This window comes from Macaca mulatta, chromosome 12, assembly GCF_049350105.2.
Source record: "Macaca mulatta isolate MMU2019108-1 chromosome 12, T2T-MMU8v2.0, whole genome shotgun sequence".
Taxonomy (NCBI): Eukaryota; Metazoa; Chordata; class Mammalia; order Primates; family Cercopithecidae; genus Macaca; species Macaca mulatta.
This window is the reverse complement of record NC_133417.1, coordinates 84,491,363-84,514,820: the sequence shown is the minus strand read 5'-3', so window position 1 is coordinate 84,514,820 and position 23,458 is coordinate 84,491,363. Positions and strand designations below refer to the sequence as shown.

Sequence of the window (23,458 nt, the reverse complement as noted above, 5' to 3'; positions counted from 1 at the left end):
CATTTGGCATATGCTATTAGAGAAATTTTATGTTTCAGTGTGAGATTTATATATCTGATACAATTCAACTTTATATCAAGTACTCTCATTAGAACTAGAAGTAGCTTTAAATGGAAAAAATAATATTCTGCCATCTCAGAAAATAGTTTTGGCTTATTCCCCACTAATTTTGACCTTAAAAAAGTGAGATCCCTTTAGTCCATTTGGGCCTGGGTGGCCTGCTTATTTTCTCATAGAGGGTTCTAAAGCTTCCTGGAAAGTCTTAGGTTTTACTCTATTAGCCCAATGTTACAGGGCTCTTCTCCATGCCATAAATATTCATTTGTGGATAATGATACTTTCTACTGCCTCAATATATTTTCATATTCAGTTTTCTCCTGGATTCTGGATTCTTTATATCTCATCTGAGGAATGCTTAAAGCCATCTGTTATGAGATTTTTCCTCAAACTTTCTCTAGCAAAAGGACCGGTTTTTATCATAACATACTTAATTAACACCTTGATCAAGGAGGTAAGCAGTGCAGCAGAGATTCCTGGAACAAGATGATCAATTGGACTTACCCTGTGTTTGCTGAACTGCCTGAATTTTATAAGCTTATGTGGATATGGCTTAGAGATGAGATCCAAACACCTCCTGCTTCCTGGTCTCTTCCCTGAATTACCTCTCTGTATTATCAGTATCTCTTGCCAGCAGTTTTCTCTGAAGTCATTATAGACTATATTGAATTTATGAATCATGTTCAAATTTGTTAGTCATTAAATATTTGTCCAGAACTGGATATATGATTGTGTGCTTATAGAAAGATGCTCACAATATAATGCAGTAATTATGGTGATGTGGAATATCTATTACAGGAATAAAGTGAAGGAATACTTCATCCAACCTTAGTGAGTCAAAAAGATACTTCCTCTCTTAAAGATGCATAGAAAAGTCAGATTTATGACCATATAGGCCATAGTGTAATGACATGATGAAAGTGAAACTCCATGGGCATGGGTACCCCAACTGTCTTGTTTAGGCCACATTCCCAACATCACACATAGATGTGGCTCATAGGCCCTAACCTTCAGGACATTATGTGTCAAATGGATAAATGGAAAAAAAGGATTTTAAGCACAAGAGTGATGTGGTTCACTTTGGATTTTTAGATATATTGTTCTGGCAGTGGCATGGGACATGGATCCAAAGAGATTAAAACTGGAGTGAAGGAGTCCAGTAATGATGTGAAGAGATGAGGGTCTGAACTAGGGCAGAAGTCAGTCGCAGAGATGGATTTGAGGCGTATTGGAGGGTTACAAATGTAAAACCTCGTAACTGTGTGCCTGTGGGAAGAAAAGGAGAGGCAGGGGGCAAGTGTTGTGGCAGAGTTGCCATCGTCTAATTTAAAGAATACGAGGAGAGGAGTTATCTAAGGGAAGAAACAAGTTAAAGTTTTTATGCAACATATTATCATTTAAATGTGTTCCAACCTTTACTTTTAAAATGAACCCATGAGGAAATTCTAATAGATTTTTAATGAAAATCTTGTAGCACTTTAAAATGTTTAACTATCCCATGGGCATTATAGCAGCACTGGGTCAAGAATATAAACTAAAAACATGGGTACCTCCCTTTTAAAAAAACAAAAGTCTTTTAAGAATACCAAAACACTTGGGCATAACTAACACTTATTCTTCATGCAGAAATTTTGGTAGAGAGAGAACTATATTAATTCTTTCCTCCCTTTTGCTTTCTTTTTTTTTCTTCTTGATATTCTTCCCCTGGGTCTGGCATTCTGCAGTAAAGTAGGCAGAATCAGCTACCACATGGAGCCTCACTCCCAGACAAGTGGCCTTTGAAAGCTTCTCCTGTAGAAAGAAAAGCTTTCCAAGGAAAGGAGCAATGCTTGCAGGCCAATGAGAATTCCAAATAAATAGCATTTCGACTTCTGCTTCTCGGTCTGGTTTTAACATTTGGTGAGGGGCAAAACAAACCCAACCAAACAAAGCGCTATCGTTCATTTGAACTTAAAGTTCAAATTATGTTACATTTAATTTGTAATCAGATCATTATAACTATAGTTGAAACATGTAATTCTGGTATAGTTAATATTTGTATGAAATCTTGTTTTTATTTTTTTTCTCACTTTTTGGCACTGACTTCTTCTTCTACATATATGTTTTGTTATCGCAGGATGAATAAGTTTATTGTCATATCGCAGAGCAAATTCTCCCAGCCCAGATAAATTTGGCTTTCAGCATGGTTATGGGACATCCAGTTGGCAATACCCAGCAGGTATCTGGATATATAGAGCTGAGGCCTGGGGTAGAGGCCTGAGCTCTGAGTAGCAGTCGTTGGCAGAGAGATGATACCCTGAGAGGCAGGGAGACCACCCGGAGAGGATAGAGGGCCACCAGCAGAAGACAGATGTTGGCATCTGAGCAGCATCAACATACACGGAAATGAAAGAAGAAAGGCAGTTCGAAAAAGGGAAAACAATTTGATTAGAGAGACTAGAGGAGGGCCTAGAGAGAGAAATGTCCTAGAAGGCAGGGCTTTAAGAAGTTCAAGAAGGAAGGAGTGAGAGAGCAAGTGAAGCAAGGAGCTTCTCTCCTTAGGTAAAGCCCTGACTCCCTAACATCCCTCCTTCCTTCCCTAACTCTTCAGAACCTTAAGAGAAGGCAGTAGTTAGCTGTTGCTGTGTCCATACTTATAAATGTGCACAATCTATGCTATGTGAAGAATATAATTTCTTCAGTGTACAAGTATGACTTCAGATTAACTTCCTTAGTATTGCTTCCATCTAGTTTGTTTATAGGCTTTGTGGCTTTTAATTGTCTTTTCCTGTAAGTAGCTACAGTTGATTTGACTATAACGCAAGTGCTTCAATATTCATTATTTTAGTGGTTACCCAGCAGATTTTGTCATTGTTTACTCAGAGATATTTTTTAGCCCACTCTGCTCCTTATTCAGGATAGAGCAGATAAATATCTTGCTCAGAGCCAAACAGGGATACTTTAGATTCTGCTTCCATAGACTTTCTACTTTGTTATTTGCACTGACTCCTAAAAAATATTGAGAAGGATAAACAGAAAAGTTCATTTAATTGTACTGAGTTCATTTATTGTTCTGAGCAAGAACAATACTCCCTATCTGATTAGCATCACTTCTGATCTGTATTTTATCCACAGAAAGGTACAGTTTTGTTTTTCCCCAAATAGATTGTGGTTTACCTATGTTTTCCCTATTGTAAAATGCAGTTTGTGTGCAGGATTCAAACCCCTTAATCCAGGCCTGAGTCATACTTCTGTTAAAGCACCCTCAAATTGTTAATTTTTATTTGCCCATTCCTCATGAGTGAAGAGTTTGTTATGGATCTTAAACAGCATTACAGTAAAGGAGTGATTTTAAAAGTCGTTCCTTTTGGTTCACAGGATACAATTCTGTGGAAAGAGAAAATAAGATAGATATTATAATAATAATGCTATACTTTTTATCAAGTTGTGTCAGAGCTCATTATTAACCTTATTTTTATGGCATTTTGGCGAGTTTCTTTTTATTCTAGTTCTCGTATTCACTGAGACTGAAATGTAAAAAAATTAAGACTTTTATCCAAAGCCACATAGGCAGTAGATCTGAGTAACTTTGGCATTGCTGACACACAACTTGTCTTTTTCCTCTGAGCTTACTTAAAATATTTATGAAGCCCTTGAAAGCTTTCTCATCCGTTTTTTATTTTTCCCTTACAGAGTATTGATTTCTACTTTTTTAACTTCAAAAATTCACATAGCACAATTGTTAAAAAGTTCAAAAGTAACTTTCTTAAATTTAGCTTTTAATCTACATTTTTTATTTTTAAAAAGACCTAACTTTACAGCACATAATATAACTAATAAATACAACAAATATTCATCAATATTGAGCAAAATGATAAATTTTACTTTCGAAAAGTTTATTTTCAAAAAAAAAACTGAACCTATCATTTAGTTTTTTGTTTTTTGGTTTTTCTTTTTTCCTGATAGCTGCTGGCCTCACAAAGTATTTTTAGCATATCAGTTTGGTGTTTTGGCAAAATAAAAATTAAAATTATACTATTCCTTTCATCCAAGTCTAAGTGCTATTGCTTAAAATTTTTCTTCTGGAATTTTTCATGTGAAATTCTTGGAGGTTGAGAGAAGATCGTAATTCAGATCTATTAATAAAGATTAATTGCTGCTAGAGATATACTGTGAAATGCATATGCAAAGTCTGAAAAGATGTGTTACAGAAGATATGAATTCGCCATTCCTAAGTCACTTTCTTCAACTTTAAAATATCAACATTTATTATGTTAACATCAAATACTTGAGAACAGATTCTTGAAGTATTGACTAAATCTGAATTCTTGCTATAAGATTTGAAATACCTGAAAATCAAATACAATTGTGGAAATTCTACTACTTTATTATTTGTTCAATAGTCCTGGTAACTTTAATGATAGCCACATATTTTAAACAACTGATTATCTTTGACAGAGGAATTATACATGAGAGCCTCATTTAAGAATTCCCTTTATTCATGGCTGTTGTTTGTCTGCCCTTCTTTTTGGTGGTACAGAATAAACAGGGCTTAGTGGGAAGGAGAGGCCCGTACAGTCTAGCACACAGGCCTTGCACCCTCAGTCTTGGTGGTAGTATGGGAAGGTAAAAACCAAAATCCCTGAGTTGGAGGGGTTTTCAGGTCAAGCTTAGAAATAACATTTCCCTCCAAGCTGACCTCTCCTTCTGTGTTCTTTCTCCGTGACAGGCCCCTCCACCTACCCAAGCTGGAAGCCTTGCTGAATAGTCCACTGGATATTAGTCCTGTCTCCAATCAGTTATCAGTTATCAGTTATCATGTCCTCTTTTGTCTGTATTCTTTTCTCACTACCGCCTAACCTTCAGTTCATACTCAAATTGTCTGTCACATAGGTTACTACGATGCCTTCTGCTTGGACTCCTTAGCTCTATCAGCCTCTCTTTTCCCACCCAGACTTTGCCATGAGCTCCTCTTGCACATAGACATAATTTATTCTCCAAACACTGATGTTCGTAACTTGAAAGCTTCAGCATGGCATGCCCTTATTTAAAATCTGTCTTTGGCTCTTTACTGTCTTTAGGACAATTCTAAGCACATTAACCTGACTTATAGGACCTGCATTGGGGTGATCCCAGCTTACCTCTCCAGGAACATTTCTTACCCCAGAGAAAACTTTAGTCAATACTGAAAATCTTTCAATTCAGGACACCATGCTTATTCTGGCTCCAGGTCTGGCTTTATGTGTAGTTTTCTCAAAACATACCTGGATCAGTTCTTCCTCTTCTCCTGTCATATTCCCTTTTGCCTAGGTAAATTCTACTCTTCAGGTTTTCAGCTTGGACCTTACTTTTTCAAAAAAGTCTTACTGGACACCTATGAAAGAATTATGTACCCTCAGCATATCAGTATTTTTCCTATTGCCTCATTATCACTCTGTATCGTAAATGTCTGTGTGTTCAAGTGAACCCTTCACAAGGCAGTTAGCTCCATGAAGGCAGGGACTGAAAGTTTCTGGTCCATCATTATATACTTAACACCTAGTACACTATTTGGCTTTTAGCCATCATTGAAAGTCAGTTGGATGTTTGAATACTTGGATTTTTTTATTCATAAATATCTGAGAAGGCCAGGTATTATTTTAGAATTCCTAGACACCTCAAAGTTCTGTGCCTGAACATGGAAGCACAAAGTGGCTCCTGGTCCACCTCCTGTCCTGTTCAACAAGAAGGTAGACACCCTAGTCCTCACTGCCAACCTCCAACTACGTTTTCTGAAAATAGCCACCCTAAGGCCACTCCCAGGCCCACACAGGTGTTGCCCACCTCACAGGAAGGGATCTGGAAAAGAGACCTACACAGGACTTGGAAGTAGTCCGAGGGCCATTAGGGCATGGACTTACAGAATCCCAGGAACCCAGCATGTGGTCTAGAAGGAGGGGTAGGGAAGGCATAGACAATGTGGGCCGATCTCTTTGGCCTAAGAACTGGGTAGGAGGGTTGTGTCTAAGAGCTCTACTACAAGCAGGAGATGATCTGGACTTGTTCTAGAGATTGTACTCCTAGTGTATATTTGTGAAAGTGTAGCATTAGCAAGAACTGTCTAATATTGTGTTTGTAAAACCCCATCTGAAAATATGAATAGAACTTAAAGGTTGTAACTGAATCTTTGCTAACTAACCTTTTAATTGTTTGTATTTCAAGACCACATGACTCTCTGTTCTGTCGTGTTCTGGGAAGCAGTTTCAAGTACTGATTAAGAGCACAATGTGGAAAGCCAAAACAGGGCTATGAGTTGTGAGCTGGATTTTGTTCTCAGTTGTCCCTTTGCTGACTATGGAGCCCTGGGCAGAGTGCCTCATCTGCTGAATTGAGGTAATCGTCCTTCGGGCTTGCAGTGAAAGTATGTGAGGTTAGAGTCTTAAAAAGGCTTAGCTTAAGTAAATGCTCAATAGATCACAGTGCTGTCAACATCATCATAATCACTGTCATTATTTTTACAGCTGTTATTCCTCATTGTCCATAAGTATTGTGATGACCTTGGGCAAGTCACATAACCTCTCAGAACCTCAATTTCTTCCTCCATAAAATGAGATGTTTGGAGCAGAGAATAACGAAGACTTTGTCCAGTTAAGAGCAAGGACTTTCTGGAGTTCTTTCTCTTTCAGTGTACACTGAACTTGAACTTGACCCCACAAGGTGTGTTTAAGTTGTTCATGGAAGTTAGCTACTATGCATGTAATATCACTATATATTCTACTTTAATCAAATGTGGTACGCAAAAACTGAAAAAACCTGGATTAAATATGCAGTTTATGAAACAAGTGTTTGCTTTATAGAAAGATTCATTGTAGAGTCCCTTTTACTCGCAGACTCTTCTAGTACATTAAAAATAAAATTTGATTTAAAAAAAGAGATTCGGTTTGTTTGTAACTTTTCAGAAACATATGCGGACATTTTTAATCCCTTTGAATCACAGAATCCCTTGTGAATTGATTAACTCTGATTCCTCTCTCTGAGAAATAAGCATGGTTGCAAATATTTGCATACAATTCCTGGACAGGGGGTGGTCCATGGATCCTAATTTAAGAATCCCTGGCATAAAGCCAAAATAAAGGGAAAACCAATAAAAATGGAATATGTTGAGGATATTATAGGCATTTCTAAATGCCAGCCTCCAAACACCTGGCTCTCTTCAGAATCAGAGAAACAAAGAGAGAACTACCATTTATTGAACGCACACTGTGCCAGACACTATGTTAAGCATTGTATAAGTGTCCTTCCCCTTCCAAATCTAAAAAAATACAGGTATTATTTCTGATGAGAAAATTGAGGCTCAGAGAATAAGCACTTCTGCAAAGTCTTTTCACTATTAAATGGTAAAAGCAAAATTTGAACTGGGGTCTGACTCTAAGGCTACATACACTATGATAAAAGGCCCTCAGTTCCTTCACATTTATTCCCAAGCCCCCAAAATTTTTATTAAAGAATAGATCACAGAAATGTACAGATTTTTCTGCCTTTGTGAACTCACAAAGGAACCAGCTTCATGTTGAGAGCCCATCCTTTCCCCCTCCCATGTTCTGTGCCATCAGAGCTCAGAGGACTTGTAGGAATTGCATGTTGGTGTTGGGATGGGGCAGGGCAGCAGAGAGCTGAGAGATGATGGACTCTCTTGGCTGGACATGATTCAAAAGTTCTGATCCCCTACGTGCCCAGTAAAGTTTTCCAGCTGACATCTGTATTAAAGAGTTGTCAGCTGAGGAGCAGAGAAGTGTCCAGTCAGACTCAGAATACCTCATTTGCCAAGTATCACATGAGAATAGTGAGGACAGGCCCCATTTGGAAAAGACCTGCTTCTAGGAAGATTTATTACATAGGGGTCAAGTTGCATAACATGGGATATGGTCAGGATAGTCAACTCCTCCTTGACTCATTCACATTTCATAAGACAGCTAATCTCTTCAAAAAGAAGGGACTAAATGAGGAAATAAATGAAGGGCCTTATATGAATGACAGAACAACCTAAGTCTTATTTGGAATTCTTTCTTGGACTATGTCTATAACCTTGGTGCTATAAGCCAATATTGACCTTTCTTCATAAACAGCTTGACCCAATACTGTGCAGAAAGCACTGTGCTTTGCACACTTAAAGACCTTATATATTAAGGTGAGTTCTGTGTCCTCATGTTATAACCTGTGAAAACAGAACATTTGTGGTGATTTGGGAATATGCTCACAAATACATTTTTTGTTTCAAGTCATTTTAAGATATGCTATCTTATCACCTCAGCCTTCACAACGTGTCCTAGAAAATTATGCTGTTTTCACAGTGATATTAAAGGCACCGTGAGATTTGGTATTTGATTTAGATTTTCCTCATGATTTCCCACATGATATAGAACTGCTTCATAAAGTTACTTGCTGTGAAGTATTTCAGAGCCTTATTTGGCAGTAATCAAGAAGATAGTACTTAAGAATGTTTAAGAGTAAAATATGCATATTTAGGAGTAACTGACATCTGATAAGCAATTTTGCTTTTATGCTGTGGATAGCACAAGAGATATTTTACTAGTGTAAAAATGATACCTCCTTATATCAGCAAGGCAGCATAACATAGTGGTAAAAGTATGGGCTCTAGAGCCAAACTACATGCGTTTGAACTGAACCCCAGCTCTGATGCGTGTCTTCTTCAGGATCTTGGGGAAGATATTTTGTCTTTCTGTGCCCTGTTTCCTCATGTAGAGAATGCAGGTAATAGCAGGTTCTTCCTTTACTGTGTTAATTTGAAAATTAGGTGAATTAATATACATAAGTGTATAGAACAGTGTTGGTGCATAATAAATGTTATGTAAGTGTCAGACATTGTTATACAAATGAGTAAAGATGACTAATAAACTCTAGGTGTTAGATGGTTTAGAAAATAAGTTAGTTTATCCTCAGTTTAGGATAAGTCTTTAAATAGAGTTTTTCTTATCTTGGTCTTAAGAAAGTTTTAACTAGGACCTCTGCCATTCCTTCCATCTTCTTATATCAAATCTGAATATCAATTAATGGCTTCACTGACATCTGTAGGCTGAGGATCTTCATGTACCTGTGAATAGAAATGTGTAGTAAGTTTGATAGATTTCAATTTGACAGATTGAATAAATACCATTTCTCACACATACTCAACATATTTTTGCCAAATGTATGTCAACCCTACTGTGATAATGAAATACCACTGTACTTTAAATGTTGCTAACTTCATAACAGCTTTGAATATGGTCAGTGAATACCGAGAGAAAAAATAACACTAATACTATGTGAGAAGTCCTTGAAACCATTTGATGCTAAAATAGTATCTTCACATTTGAAAATGCTGGAAAAGTGTGGTCATTCATTCATTCCAAATATGTATTGAGTACCTACCATAGGCCTGGCCCTGCTCTAGAAACTGGGAATAGAGTTGTTACCCTTGTGGAGATGATGTTTTAGTAAGAGGAGATAATGAACAAGTAAATGAGTAAAACATGGTCATTTTAGAGACAAATAAGTGCCATGAAGTAAATAAAACAGAGCAGTGTAATAGAGGGAGGGGCTCACTGAGGTGATAACTGAGCTGAGGCACAACTGAAATGGGAGCAGCGAGTTTCATGATGAGGGAACAGCAAAGGCAAAAGCCTGAGATAGAATGAATGTGATGTGTCTGGGAAGGAGAGAGGAAGGAAGCTTAGATCTTGGGGGCTGGGGAGGAGAGGCAGTACTCGGTGAGGTTTTGGAAGTAGGCAGGGGCTTAATTAAACATGTGTTGACTATAGGCCATAGCAAGGGGTCTGATTTTATTCCAGGTGCTGTGGGAAGCTGTTCCACTGGAGTGACATGATCAGATTTGTATTTTTAAACAGTTTGCTTGGCTGCTGTGTGAGAACCAAATGTCAGAGACCATAAGTGGTCCCAGAAAGATCCCTTAAGAGCCATAAGATCCCTTAAGAGCCCTTAAGATCCCTTAACTGCAGTTCAGACAAATGTTGGTATCTCAGACTAGTATGTGACAGTGACATGGACGGAAGCAGGAAGATCTGCAGCCTATGTTGGAGGTGGAGACAACAGGACTTCCCAATAGTCTGGATGTAGGTGGAAGCTAAGGAGGAATCAAAGAGTCACATATTTTAAGGTCTTGCTCAAGTCCTGCCTTCACAGTGAAACTTTCCCCAGCTCTTCTAGCCCACTTTTGTCTCTCCTTTGATTGCAGTGGCTGTTGAGCTGACAATATGTGCAAGGCATTGTTCCTGGTGCTTAGAATACATTCGTGAATGAAACAAAGCTTCCTGCCCTGTGGACGTTATGATCTGTCCTGTACCACTTCTATATCTATGCCACTAATTTACATTAAATTTTATGTGTCTTTGTATTAGTCTCTAATTGTTTTTGGATATATTATTTTTGTTCTCTAAATAGAAAAGCACCTTTAGGACCAGTGACCTCAGTTTTCAATTTACTATAATGTCTAGCTTAGTGATGGTGGAAGCAAAAGTAACAGTGAAAATATGTTTGTGTTTTTTCCCCCCACAGATAGCTTGTTTCTAGGTTTGCCTGCTGCTTTAAATAAGTAAACTTGTGAAAATCCAAAATTGCAATTCAGATGACTAGAAGGGCCATAATTTTTTCATTAAAAAAGATTATGGGCCTGGCACGGTGACTCAGCACCTATAATCCCAGCAATTCGTGAGGCTGAGGCGGGTGGACCACTTGAGGTCAGGAGTTCGAGACCAACCTGGCCAACATGGTGAAACCCTGTCTCGACTGAAAATACAAAATTAGCCAGGCGTGGTGGCTGGTGCCTGTAATCTCAGCTACTCGGGAGACTGAAGCAGGGAGAACCACTTGAACCCAGGAGGCGGAGGTTGCAGTGAGTCGAGATCACACCACTGCACTCCAGCCCGGGTGACAGAGTGAGACCCCGTCTAAAAAAAAAAAAAAATTACTCACTCAAGAGTTACTCTAAAGTAACAGTTCCCCTCCCCAGTGAATGTTATTAAAAATTTGTCAACAAGTCATTATGCATTTGTCAGGGGGATTCGGATGCAGGAACTGAAGCTGAAGAATCAGAAGCCATAGTCCATTTAAAATTAATCCAAAGTGAAGACATGAAAACTATAATTTAGAATTGTAAATTAAAAATAAAATTATTTCTGAGTGTTCGAATATGTGGACTTTATAGTCCATTTTCTACATTTACAATTTATAATCGATAGTTATAAATTAATTCTTTAACCAGGTCACATTCATCCTGGCAATGAAAAGTAACCATTCGAATACACAACTAAGTTGGCTTCAGAATATGGCTTTCTGAGTATGTCTTAAAATATAAAAAAGAAAACAAAAGTCACGGCTTTATGTTTTGCAAGGAAGACTGAGTGTCTTCATAAACACTCATAGGCTATTGACTCCTTTTCAAGACCCCTTATAGTAGGGTTGGCATTGAGGTGCTATTGCTAATGCAATGCTGTATCTTACACAGCTGTCCTGCAGGTTAATTAAGCTTTTGAGCTTAATTAATTAAGCTTTTGACTATCCCAGGAATTATTATTTCCATGAAAAATGCTTCCGGATTCTAGAGTACAGCCTTTAAGCCAAAATTAGGAACATACTTCATTTATAAGAGGTCTTAAACTTGTTTCTGTAATTCTCATAATCCATGTACTCTTTGAAGATGATCATAATTATCAATGAACAATAAAACCTTTAATCAGGTTGTATGCAGCAGCACAGTTCTTATATTAAAAACACAGATGCCCTTCCCTTACGCCTACATTCACTCAACACATTCATTAAGTGCGTTCTCTGGGCAGGGCCCTAGACAAACAGCAGTAAATTAAATCTGGTCTCTAAGCCAGAAGAGCTTAGAACTCTTTGGGGAAGAAGACACATGCACAAGTAATACACAATCAACAGTCTTAAGTGCTGTAATGGAGATGTAAATAAAATGCATTTCAGGTTATCAACAGTCTTAAGTACTGTAATGGAGATGTAAATATAATGCATTGCAGATTCTGAGGAAAGCAAAATGCTTTCTTCTGAAAAAAGAGGGAAGGCTTCCTGGAAGAGATAGCATTTAAAGTGTCACTTGAAAATGGAGAGAATTTAAAAGGAGACAAAAAGGGAAGAGCATCCTGGAAGGCATGACGGCATGAAAAAAGTGATAGAACTCAGAAAGTGTGTATGTACAAGAACCAGCTAGTGCTTCATGCAGTGAACATTCCTGTAGCAATTACCAAGTGTAAGGCAATGTCTAAGGGGCCAGAGACAAAAAGAAAAATAAGATATGGGGCCTGCCCTTGAGAGAGAATTTGGTTTAATAAATCTTATAAAGTGTGAGAAAACAGTTTTCATTTAAGTTTGAGGATAGTGTTGGATGCTGAACTGTGGCATTGGAATTGGATTCTATGGTGATAGTAGTAATAATGCTAACCATTCACTAAATCCTTCAGTTCTCTAGCCACCATGGTAGGAATTTACGTGTATTATTTCCTTCAGAGCTCCTCAAGAGATATGATTACTATTTTATTCCTGCTTGTCAGCTGAGAAAATTGGGGCTAAGTCAATTAATTTATGTAATGTTTCCTAGCTGGTGAGTAGCAGAGATTTAAACAGGTGTATGGTATTACAAAGCCTGTAACTCACTGAGGGGAGCCGCAGGAGATGTTTGAGTAGGATAATGATTGATTTAAGCTGTTCTTCTTAAGAATTCATTTGAAGGCCGGGCGCGGTGGCTCAAGCCTATAATCCCAGCACTTTGGGAGGCCGAGACGGGTGGATCACGAGGTCAGGAGATGGAGACCATCCTGGCTAAAAAAAAACTAGCCGGGCGAGGTGGCGGGCGCCTGTAGTCCCAGCCACTCGGGAGGCTGAGGCAGGAGAATGGCGTAAACCCGGGAGGCGGAGTTTGCAGTGAGCTGAGATCCGGCCACTGCACTCCAGCCTGGGCGACAGAGTGAGACTCCGTCTCAAAAAAAAAAAAAAAGAATTCATTTGACTACAAGGGTAATATAATGATAAAGGAATTATGCTTGTGAACAGCTAATGAGGACCTAAATGAAGGTAATGGCAATGGGTATGAAAAAGGAAACGAGGTGACAGATGTCATAAAACTAACTAGATTCAGGGACAAGGAAGAGGGAGAAGTAATATACAGCTTCAAGTTTTCGAGTCTGCATGTGACGAAGTAAAGACCAGCAGAGAAGAAATATCCTTTAGGGAGTGAGGTGAGGGGATAGGGGCAGGGAGGCTGGGATAAGTAGTTTAAATTTGTACAATCAAACTTGAGGTGCCAATGGGATGCAGGTGGGAGGGAAAATGCAAAAGTTGAGGTTCGAAATACAAAAGCTGAGCTTGGAAAAGAGGTAATTTAGAAATGGGATTATATTCTACCAGTGGTAGAGAGGTCAAGGAGGACTGATAGAGGCCTTCAGAACCCTAGTTTTATTTTGCAAGAGAAATCATAAGCCAGATTACAGTGTTTATAAAGTGAGGGGATAATAAAAAACAAAAACAAAGGAAGGGTTGGCTACTCTAAAAGAAGTTAAAAGGTAAGAGCAAGTAGTTGGTAGACTAAGACACTAACAAGAATGAAGCAAGTTTTGTTTCCTTGAGAATGGACGGACTAAAGAAAGATGATGATTGATAGGGTAAGGTCTTATAGAGAGGGCAGGGCTGCATTAACTCAAGGTGATGACTTAGCTAGGTAAGAGATGCCTGGTGCCTCCTTTGGATCCATCCAAGCTCTTCTCATCTTTTAGATAACCACTTAAATGTCACCTCTCTGTGGAGCCTCAGTCTCTCCTGTAGTTTTCCCCATAGAGGCTTAAGTGTTCCTTATCCCATTCTCCCACTGCTCTTAGTACATACCTGCACTATGGACCAGTGGTTCTCAAACATCAGCATGTTTCAGGTCATGTAGGGGGCTGCCTAAAACACAGATTACTGGGCCTCATCCCCAGCATTTATGATTCTGTAGATCTGGAGCGAGGCCTCAGAATTTGCTTTTCTGACAAGTTCTCAGGTGATGCTGATGCTGCTGGTCTGAGGACCACACTTTGTGTACTACTGAACAAAACTGAAAATACGTGAGGTGTACAAATAAAGAGCTTGGGAGTTCAAGGATGCACTAGTATTCCCGATCTGGAAATGTTCTAGAAAAAATACTCCAAGAATCAGTCATGATTTAACAGCAGGTAAGAAAGAATGAAATACTTCTTCATGAAAGAATGATATTTTGAAGAGGCCATCAGCATAATCTCTACAGAGCAGAGGTTTCTTAGGGGAGAGCTATCATAGATGAAGACTTTTTTTAAGTGAAAACCACAGCCATGACTATAATTATACTGTAATCTTAAGGAGTGCCCAGTTGTTATTTGGAGGGAAATAAGTATAGAGCTAGCATACTATGTTTCATTTAGAATATTATTTTGTTATTATTCATAACTTAGATCATTGAGACTGGAAAAAAAATGTACCATTTTTAAGAGCTGGTTTTATAATTACCATTTTGTCTGCTGCATCTAATTATTCATTTAGGTTTACCTGTCCCTGATAGTTACTGTCCAAATCTGACATAAGCAGATATACTAAATCTCAGGACTTGGATAAATATAATTTTTTCTGTACGTCACTAAAGTGTTGGCTGTGGTTAGCAAATGTGCTAAGTTGCACAACCAAAGGTGCAAAATCCTTCCTGACATTTGCAAGCTTCAGTCATTTCAAGTTTCTTTTATTCATTCAAATGCCCACTAAGCTAACTCATCAGTATCAATGACAATCAGCTTAGCATAAGCAAAACAACCATTCAGTCATAGCCACACTGTGTAACATGGATATATGAGATACTTTATTCTGACAACATGGTCAGATGCCACTAGATGCAAAGTTAAATTAATTAGATATGAGAGTAAATAATAAATCATTTTAGTTCCAAGCATGTATAACTTCAATTTTACCATAATACCCCATATAACTGAAATTAGGTTTCTGAGTTGAGATGTGTAAACACACCTATTAATTTTATCAACATCAAATTGACATCTGCTCTAGTCTTTTTGAACTATATGAATCTTTATTTAAAAACCTAAAAATCCATGGGAAAGGAAACAAATCCTTCAGACCTAATAGAATGCAAATAAATTATTCTAGTCTAACAGAATATAAAGTTTGTTGTGAGAATGCATTTCTCTTTGAAATAAAAAGCAATTTTAAAAGATATAGTTGCCCACCTAAGGGGGAATAATCCCTTGACATATAAGTGATACTGAAAATTCCAAATTGTTGGGATAAGTAGATATTTTGAGAGAATTGAATTGCTTTGTTAGAAGGGAGATATGGGTGTCAGTTTTCTTTATTTCCATTTTACCATGACAGAGTGGTAGTTTTTGAGTAGCTGGGAGATACTCAGAAAAATTACGTGAAAGAAAGCCACTTGTCAGTCTTTTAGGATATATTTGGTTCTGTGTCATCAGAAGGTATTCTGCCCTCTCCCTGGAATCAAGTTGCAAACACGATCCTCAATAGTAATTAGAGCTAAGTGGCAATTACAGGACGTATGATTTGTTCAGAAGCACTGCCTGCCGGCTGTTTCCTGGCACCACATTTCACAGGAGCACCAGGTTGAAATGATGGAATTATTTACTTTTAAATGTAACATCTCATACAATGCTCAAATGCAGACGTGAACGTGGACTGTAACCTTAAAAACGAAGGTAAGCACTGCTAACTGACCCACATTTACACCTTAAGGAACTTTCTTATGAAATATGTGACAAAAATATAAAACAGGTCAAATGAATTTCAGAAAAAGATAAAAGTATCAGAATTAAGACAAATAGAATTTGCTAATTTTGCAATTCCTTTCTCTAATACTATCTTGATTTTCCTAGCCCGTTTGTATTTCAGTAGTACTATTGAACCACTGTGCTAACTATAATGATGAGGTAACTGATTTCCCACATTTCTTTAAGCTTTCAAAGTTTGTGTCAGAATAACTACTAGGTAAAAATGAGATTCATGTTCAATCCAAGTATGTTACAACTCTCTCTCCTTTTTAACTTCTTTTCAGAAAGTATATTTAAGCTGATGATTATACATGTCCAAGAATCCACATTCAGATGGACAGAATAGTGGCTGGTAGCCTGTAATCAAATTGAGTGACGTGGGTGATTTACACTCTTGTCACATGATTTTTATGATAGGCACCATTTCAAGTTTTAATGTTCCATCTAGTTCACGTCAAAGCTCAATGGTTTCATGTTTGTTTAGACCCTTGGGCATAGAAATCTCTCTGGAAACCAGGTAAGTTTAGCTTCTCAAGAGGGAGTATTGTCTGTTATAAGAGTAGGTATAATTTGTATGTATACAATAGTTACTTGTGAAATTTTCATTTCTATTTTAATGTTATCACTTTATTTTCCCCACCTTTTATTTCCCCCACCTTACTCCCCACCTTTTTTTTTTCAATTTTACCATTTGTAAAACATGAATAAATATATTATTAGAAAAGGACTTAGGAACTCTTGGCACAGGAAGATGTTTTTATCTCATAGTCTCCAGCGGAATTTCAGGTGGTTTGAAAAATATTGAAACAGCATTGACTTCTTTTATTCTATCTTATTCATGGGTTAGAAGTATAAACACTGAGGGTTCAGTGGACTTGCAAAAATGAATAGGTTAAAGCCAAAAATGCATTAATTTTTCCAAGGTCCTTGAGACGCTGATGTGTGACCTCTTGGCAGACAATGTTGCTCAGTGGAGTTATTACATACCTGATTTAGAGAAGATATTTTCTAGTGCTAGATTCATTGTGGCCTTTGTTTTCTATGTTTGCTTTTCCTAGAATTATTTATCCTAAGCATCATTTTCTTCATCAGAAAAACATGGGATGATCATAAGCCATGTAAAGTTTAGAAAACTACTTATTGTGGTGTGTGTAAAATATATGTAAAAAGCTACTTAATATATGTAAAAGCACCTTGTGCTCTCCAATGAAATGGTATAGTATTTGTATAACCCAGGACACAATGATGAATTTCTGTAAAAATATACCATAAAATTCTATGGTGCACTCGAGTTTCTAACTTGTCCCTCTCCTTCACATGGAAGGCAGATACCATCGTGGGAGCACGTAATAAAAACAATCCTCAGTTGTTGCAACTGAAGTGACTACTGGAGACAGAACTAGAGATATGGTCTAATTTAATTGTTACGTCTTGTCACAGGGACAAACTTGACCTGATACTACAATAATCTTGCTATTAATCTTTTGATTTATAGAAGCAAATATTGAAAACCAAACCAATACAATGTAGTTGCAAAATAAGGCAAATGACAAATTTTATGAGTGCTCTCTAGTTCCCTGGAAGTATTATGGTGGGAGCCAAAGACAAAGAGATGAAAGAGACACACAGATAGGTACACCGATGTACAGAAACACGGAGAGACAGAGACGGGGATGTCACATACAGGAGGGAAACAGGAGAGAAGAGCGGCAGAAAAGACCGGTGGGAAAGAGGGAAACTATGGAAAACAGTGATTAGAGAGAGTTCGAGAATGTTGGTGTTAGAGAAAAGGAGACAGAGAGACAAGTCAATCAAAGTTTGGAAAGTTGTAGAGATTGTGCAGTTTTGACACTTCGGGTTCTTTTGCATTTCTTTGAGCTGGAAGCATGCTTTCTCAAGTTAAATACATTGAGCACCAGTTCCATTTTTATGAATTGTGTACTTCCCTTTGGTGTCTTTTAAAGCAAAGGGAGCTTAACAGTCTGTTTGAAGTTCAGAAGAGACCACTAGTTAAAACAAATGTCTTAAAAGAAAATATTTCCATTCCTTTGTTGCCTTATAAAGCAAATCATTGAAAAGGAAAATAATGAGTGCTGTGTGAAATGCTCTACTTTCAGTGGGACTTCTTAGGAAAAAGTCATTATGGCCTTGACTTTTGGTGTTCATTACTGGGATAGGAGGGAATCATTTGGGGAGCCAAAATGAAATTCCATATAAAGAATATTATTCAGATTTTAAAAAGAAGATCCTACCATTTGCAGCAACATGACTGGAAGACATTACGTTAAATGAAATAAGCCAGAAAAAAAAATACTGCATGATCTTTTATATGTAGATTTTTTTTAAATGTCAAATATATAGAAACAGAGAATAGAAAGGTGGCTATCAGAGTGTGGGAGAGAGGGGAGTATGGGGAGATGTAGGCCAATATAGGCAAAAGGTAGAAAGTTGTAATTATATAGGATGACTATATCTAGACATCTAAGGTACAGCATGAGGACAGTAGTTAATATTATTTTGTATGTTAGAAAATTTCTAAGAGTGGATTTTAGGTACTCTTACCACACACACAAGTAACCAAGTGAGATAATGAATGTGTCAAATTGCTTTACTCTAGTGATCACTTCACTATATATATGTACATCAAAATATCACATTGTATACCATAAATTTTATATGATACTAAAAAAAGAACCTGACAGTCAAATTGTAAAGCAAAAATTTTGATGACTATGTTAAAAAAAAAAAAAAAAGAAAAGAGAAAGAAATTTCATGTAAGAAAGACTGGTACAAAGTCAGTATAATAGTACAAGAGTAACATGATGCACAGGACCAAGGCAGCCATTTATGATGAGTCCCTTCACGTGTAGAAAATGCTTGGGTGTTCATTGGAGATATTTTGCACATCGCTAGTGCCCCAGAAGCTGCCTACCTGACTGAAGCAAGTAGTATCAGTTTCTAGGATGTCAGGACAATGGCAGAGTTTCAAGAAGCCAGGCCAACTATCGGCCCAATCTGTTAAATACCCACTAGAGACCTTTTGGAGTACAAGCATTCCCTGGGTCACAGAACATTCCATGTTTCTCAGGAAAAGGGTGAGCTCACATTGTCTTCCAGTTGCCCACAGCAGTGTTTGAAGAACTTAGATGCTCTGCTTTACTAGGTTGTTCCTGCTCGTGCAGTTTTTGCTCCACTACATTTTATACAGATTTCTGTCATACAACGAAGAGGTGAAAGGGAAGAAAATAATTTTAGGTGTAAGATATTAGGAAATTTCAAACAAGAAATTGCTACTAATTCTAGTCCACTTTGCAAAACTAAGCCAAACGCACTGCTCTTTCTTCCCTCTCCAGATCATCCCTCACCATTTTTTCCCATTGTAGCTCCAATTTTACCCCATCCTCACAGTCTCTGCTTGCTCTGACCCTGGCACGGCCAGATCAGGCACCCCATACCAGGTTTCCAGGGGGATGGAACAGGGGCTTTCATGCTGCTTGCACAGCAACCTTGGCTGCCAGATGGAAACCATCTCTGCCACTCCTGGGTGAGAATGGCTGATTTGCTGATGGAGGACCAAGAGTGGCCTTTTCTATGATGGCCACCATGGCTATCATACTTTACTAGAATTTGTTATGAACACTCTATAGTGCATTACAATTCTGGTGACCTTGGGATACCGGTGCAAAAAGGGTTTAGAGCAGTTTTTACTGTTTCTATTTATTCCAAAGTTGTGCTTTCTGGGATTTTATTACTTTTTGTTGTTATTTTTAACATGGGCAACTGCTTTTGAATAGCTATGAAGTGTTCGGTTAATATTTAAGCTAAAGAAACCTCTTTTCCCTGCCAAGGCGGGAGTAGAGGGCACTAGCAGAGCAAATATTAACTCTGTTTTCTGAAATTGAACAAGCTTGGGGTGGGGGAAATACCCTTTTAAAAAGGATAATTTATATAAACCACTATTCTTTTCTTTCCTCTCCTTTTGTTCCTTAAATGCCACAGCCTAGACATTGAAAGCAGGAACTGAAATTCCCTGAAACTAGGAGAAAAAAACATTAGGTGCCCTAGAGCTAGAATTTATAGCAGCAGCTGGGTGCACTGACCTCAGAGTTGCTGTATCCAGATCCCTTTAGCCTGGCTCTTAGTGTGAACTGCAGAGGAGAGGCCTAAAGACAGAGCCAGAGGTCTAAATAGGCCTGCTGCTTTGATCTCAAATAGAAGGTCAGTTGCCATTACTTGAAAAAAATGTGTCTTCTCAGATAGCATTTTTGTTGTGATTCTGATAGTACTTCAGTATAAAAACCACCAACACAGATGTGAGTATGCCTCCTACCATGAGGCTATTTAAATTAGTTATATTGATCTGAACAGTGTGGTTAAAGCATAGTTGTAATGAACTTTGTTGATCTCTTTTTTTCCCCATTGGGAATATTAAAAGAAGTATTTAAAATGAGGCATTATACTGGGGATTCCAAAAGCAGGGAGGGAGCGAGGGGGGACAAGGGTTGAAAGCCTATCAGGTACTATGTTCATTACTTGGGCAACAGGATAATTAGCAGCCCAAACCTCAGCATCATACAATATACCCATTATATAAACCTATACATGTACCCTATGAATCTAAAACATACATATATATAATACATATATATGTGTTTTATATATATATAATAAAATAACATGAGCTGTTATAATCAATTTTGTGCTGTTTTTTAAACTGGAAAGAAATGTTGGCTTTTGACCACACTGGCTTTTCTTTCATTGAATTTCTCCCATTAATCATGTTGATAAAATGGTAAAATTAAAATTTTATTTAATTAAATGAATACTCTCTTTAAAATTTCAGTCAAAATTAAAAAAGAAAACACGCCAAATACTAATCTTGAATTTTTTAAGAAGGTAATGATGACAATACATGATTCCTGTACATCTTTGATTGCACAGACTTAAATATTCAAAACAGTGTTCATGGGCACTGAGCTCTAGGTTTGGTTCTACCATCAGTCAGGTACCATGGTAGATTAAGCTCTCCAAATCCCATTTTTGTTACACAAAATGAAGGGTAGATTCCTAAATTATGCTTACCTCTAAAATTTTATTAAATATAATTCTTCTAGAACTATTCAGTGACTTGAGTAACATTGTTGTACTTTTCCTGGGAAAGGTTGTATTTTTTAGGGAGGTTTCCAAAATAAATGATAGTTCTGCACTGCCATTAGGTCGCTAGCATGCTGTAGACTGCCATCATAACTGCCAATTGTTAGATTTTATAGACTCAGAGTTCTAGATACAGATTTTTCTCTTTGGCATCACTAGAGTCTGTGTTAGTCTCCCCTATTCACTTCCTAAATTCAGCAAGGAAGCATCAGCATCAGGGACAACAAATAGTTCCTCTGTTTGTAATAGAAAGAGGCTTCAGACTTCAAGAAAGGGTCTTAATGCCATTTAGAAGAGTCACCAGGCAAATGTAGCTCAGGACCATCACCCCAGGTCTTTTTGCCAGTAAATTTCATCAGGCACTGTGACCTCCCAATCCGTTCTCGACCTCAGACAATTTTAGTAAAGCCCTGTCTGGAGATAATTTTGGCTTCTCCAAAGACTTAGTAATTTAGAAACTAAGCACATGACATTCCCTTTTGATAAGTCAGGTGTTTAAAAATTATTGCAGAAAACTTGAGAAAGCATTTGTTGGAATACTGTTTTTTCTTCTTTCAATTTCCTTTTTTTTGCATGATCATGCTTAATACTATTGAGTTATAAGCTGAGAAACTACGATAAAGCAAAAATATTTTAAATTCAGTTTTAACCCTATACATTTATTTAAATTCTTAAATTCTCATACTTTTCAACGCTGCTTTGAAAAAGGATTGCAGCCAATGAAGTAGATCACATGTTTGACCAAACTATAGTTTGTACAGTATAGCAAATAAATCTTATCCATTTTTTTACAACACTTAAATGTAAGCAATTCAGTCTGTGGGCAAGATATTCAGGTATAAATGAATCACCAGTTGGCTGTACATATTCTATTGCCACAGCATCTGAAAAGCCATCTGTTGCATCTCGGTGAAAGATTCATTGTTTTGTGTAAAAGCTGGCATATTACTACAAGACCCAAAGGACATTGTGGCTTTAAATCCCTCATGATGTGGCTTCTCTGATGTTTTTTGATGCAGCACTTCATTATTGCTTATCAACTTCAGTGCAGTGCTCAGAAGGATTTACTTTTAAATGTAACATCTGCCAGGCTGCTGCCATGGTGGCTGCTGTCGGAGCTCTTTAGGGGGAACCCTGAGCTTCCCCAAGGGAAATTCAGGCACGTAACTGCCAATTGTTAGATTTTATAGACTCAGAGTTCTAGATATACATTTTTCTCTTTGGCATCACTAGAGTCTGTGTTAGTCTCCCCTATTCACTTCGTAAATTCAGCAAGGAAGCATCAGCTTTAAAGAGAAATTTTATTTGCTCACAAATCATTTTGAGCAAAATCAAGCTGGCAGTGGAAAAAAAGAACTCAAAAAGCATCATCGTCATCCTAAAACTATACAAACTTGACAGTATTTGAAGACATTCTTATTGAGAAATTTTGCCTATATTTGTCGAAGCATTTTATTAGAATTAATAGCATTGACTACATTTTTAAAAAAATTCGTTAATTTATAACATACAGAAAAGTGCACATAAGTGTGCAGTTGAGTGAATGTACACAAATATAGCATACACGTGTAGCTGGCCCATAGATCAAGGAAAGAACATTTCTGGCATCCTAGAAGACACTCTGAATGCCCTGTTTTAGTCATCTCACCCCCCACCTCATCCCATCCTTGCTGTGAGGAGAGCCACTATCCTAACAGAATAAATTACTTTGCCTGGTTTTATACTTTATATAAATGGTATCATACAGCATGTACTCCTTTATTTTAGTTCTTTTTTTCAACGTTATGCTTGCAAGATCTATTTGTTGTTGCATGTAAGTATGTGCCATTTGCTCTCATCACTGTATGTCATTGTATGAATGTTTCATCGTGTGAACATAAAAAATTATTTTCTATTGTTGATAGATTAACTGCCTAATTTCCAGTTTGGGGCTATTATGAAGAATATTGCTATAAGCATTCTCGAACATATCATTTTTGTTAGGTATATACCTAGAAGTGAAATTTCTGGGTCATACGGTATGTATATATTCAGCTGAAATAGATATTGCCAAGTAGTTTTTCAAAGTAGCTGTGGCAATTTACACTTTAATATAGAATTCTAGTTGCTCTGTATCCTTGTCGACACTTAATAATCTTCATCTTTCTTCATCAAATTGAACCATTCTTGTGGATATGTAGTGATATCTCATTGTAGTTGTAATTCACATATTCCTAACTACTAATGAAGTTAATCACCATTTTTGTATGTTTATTGGCCATTTTAATATATGCTTTTGTGAAGTGTCCAAGTCTTTTGCCCATTTATCTAGTGTTGTCATTTTCTTATTGATCTGTAGGAGTTCTATATTCTAGATTCAGGTCCTTTGTCAAAAAATTGTGAATATCATCACCCACTCTGTGGATTGCCTTTTCATTTTCTTGATTGTGTCTTTTTCCTACATTCTTATTAAGAGAATATATTCA

At 37.4% G+C, this 23,458-nt stretch overlaps 1 protein-coding gene across 10 annotated transcripts in view; it reads left to right on the top strand.

Moving 5' to 3' along the window:
• Positions 1–23,458, top strand: part of ZNF385B (zinc finger protein 385B) — a 416,540-nt gene that overhangs the window by 279,534 nt on the left and 113,548 nt on the right. The window contains exon 1 of one of the 10 annotated variants that reach the window (XM_015110464.3): positions 15,548–15,767. The exons of 6 other annotated variants lie outside the window; for them this stretch is intronic. The gene's annotated coding sequence lies outside the window, so the exon portion shown is untranslated. Of the gene's footprint in view, positions 1–15,547; positions 15,768–16,251; positions 16,357–23,458 lie in introns of those variants that run through there. 3 more of the 10 variants (XM_028830896.2, XM_077956607.1, XM_028830898.2) reach the window with 3 other exon arrangements.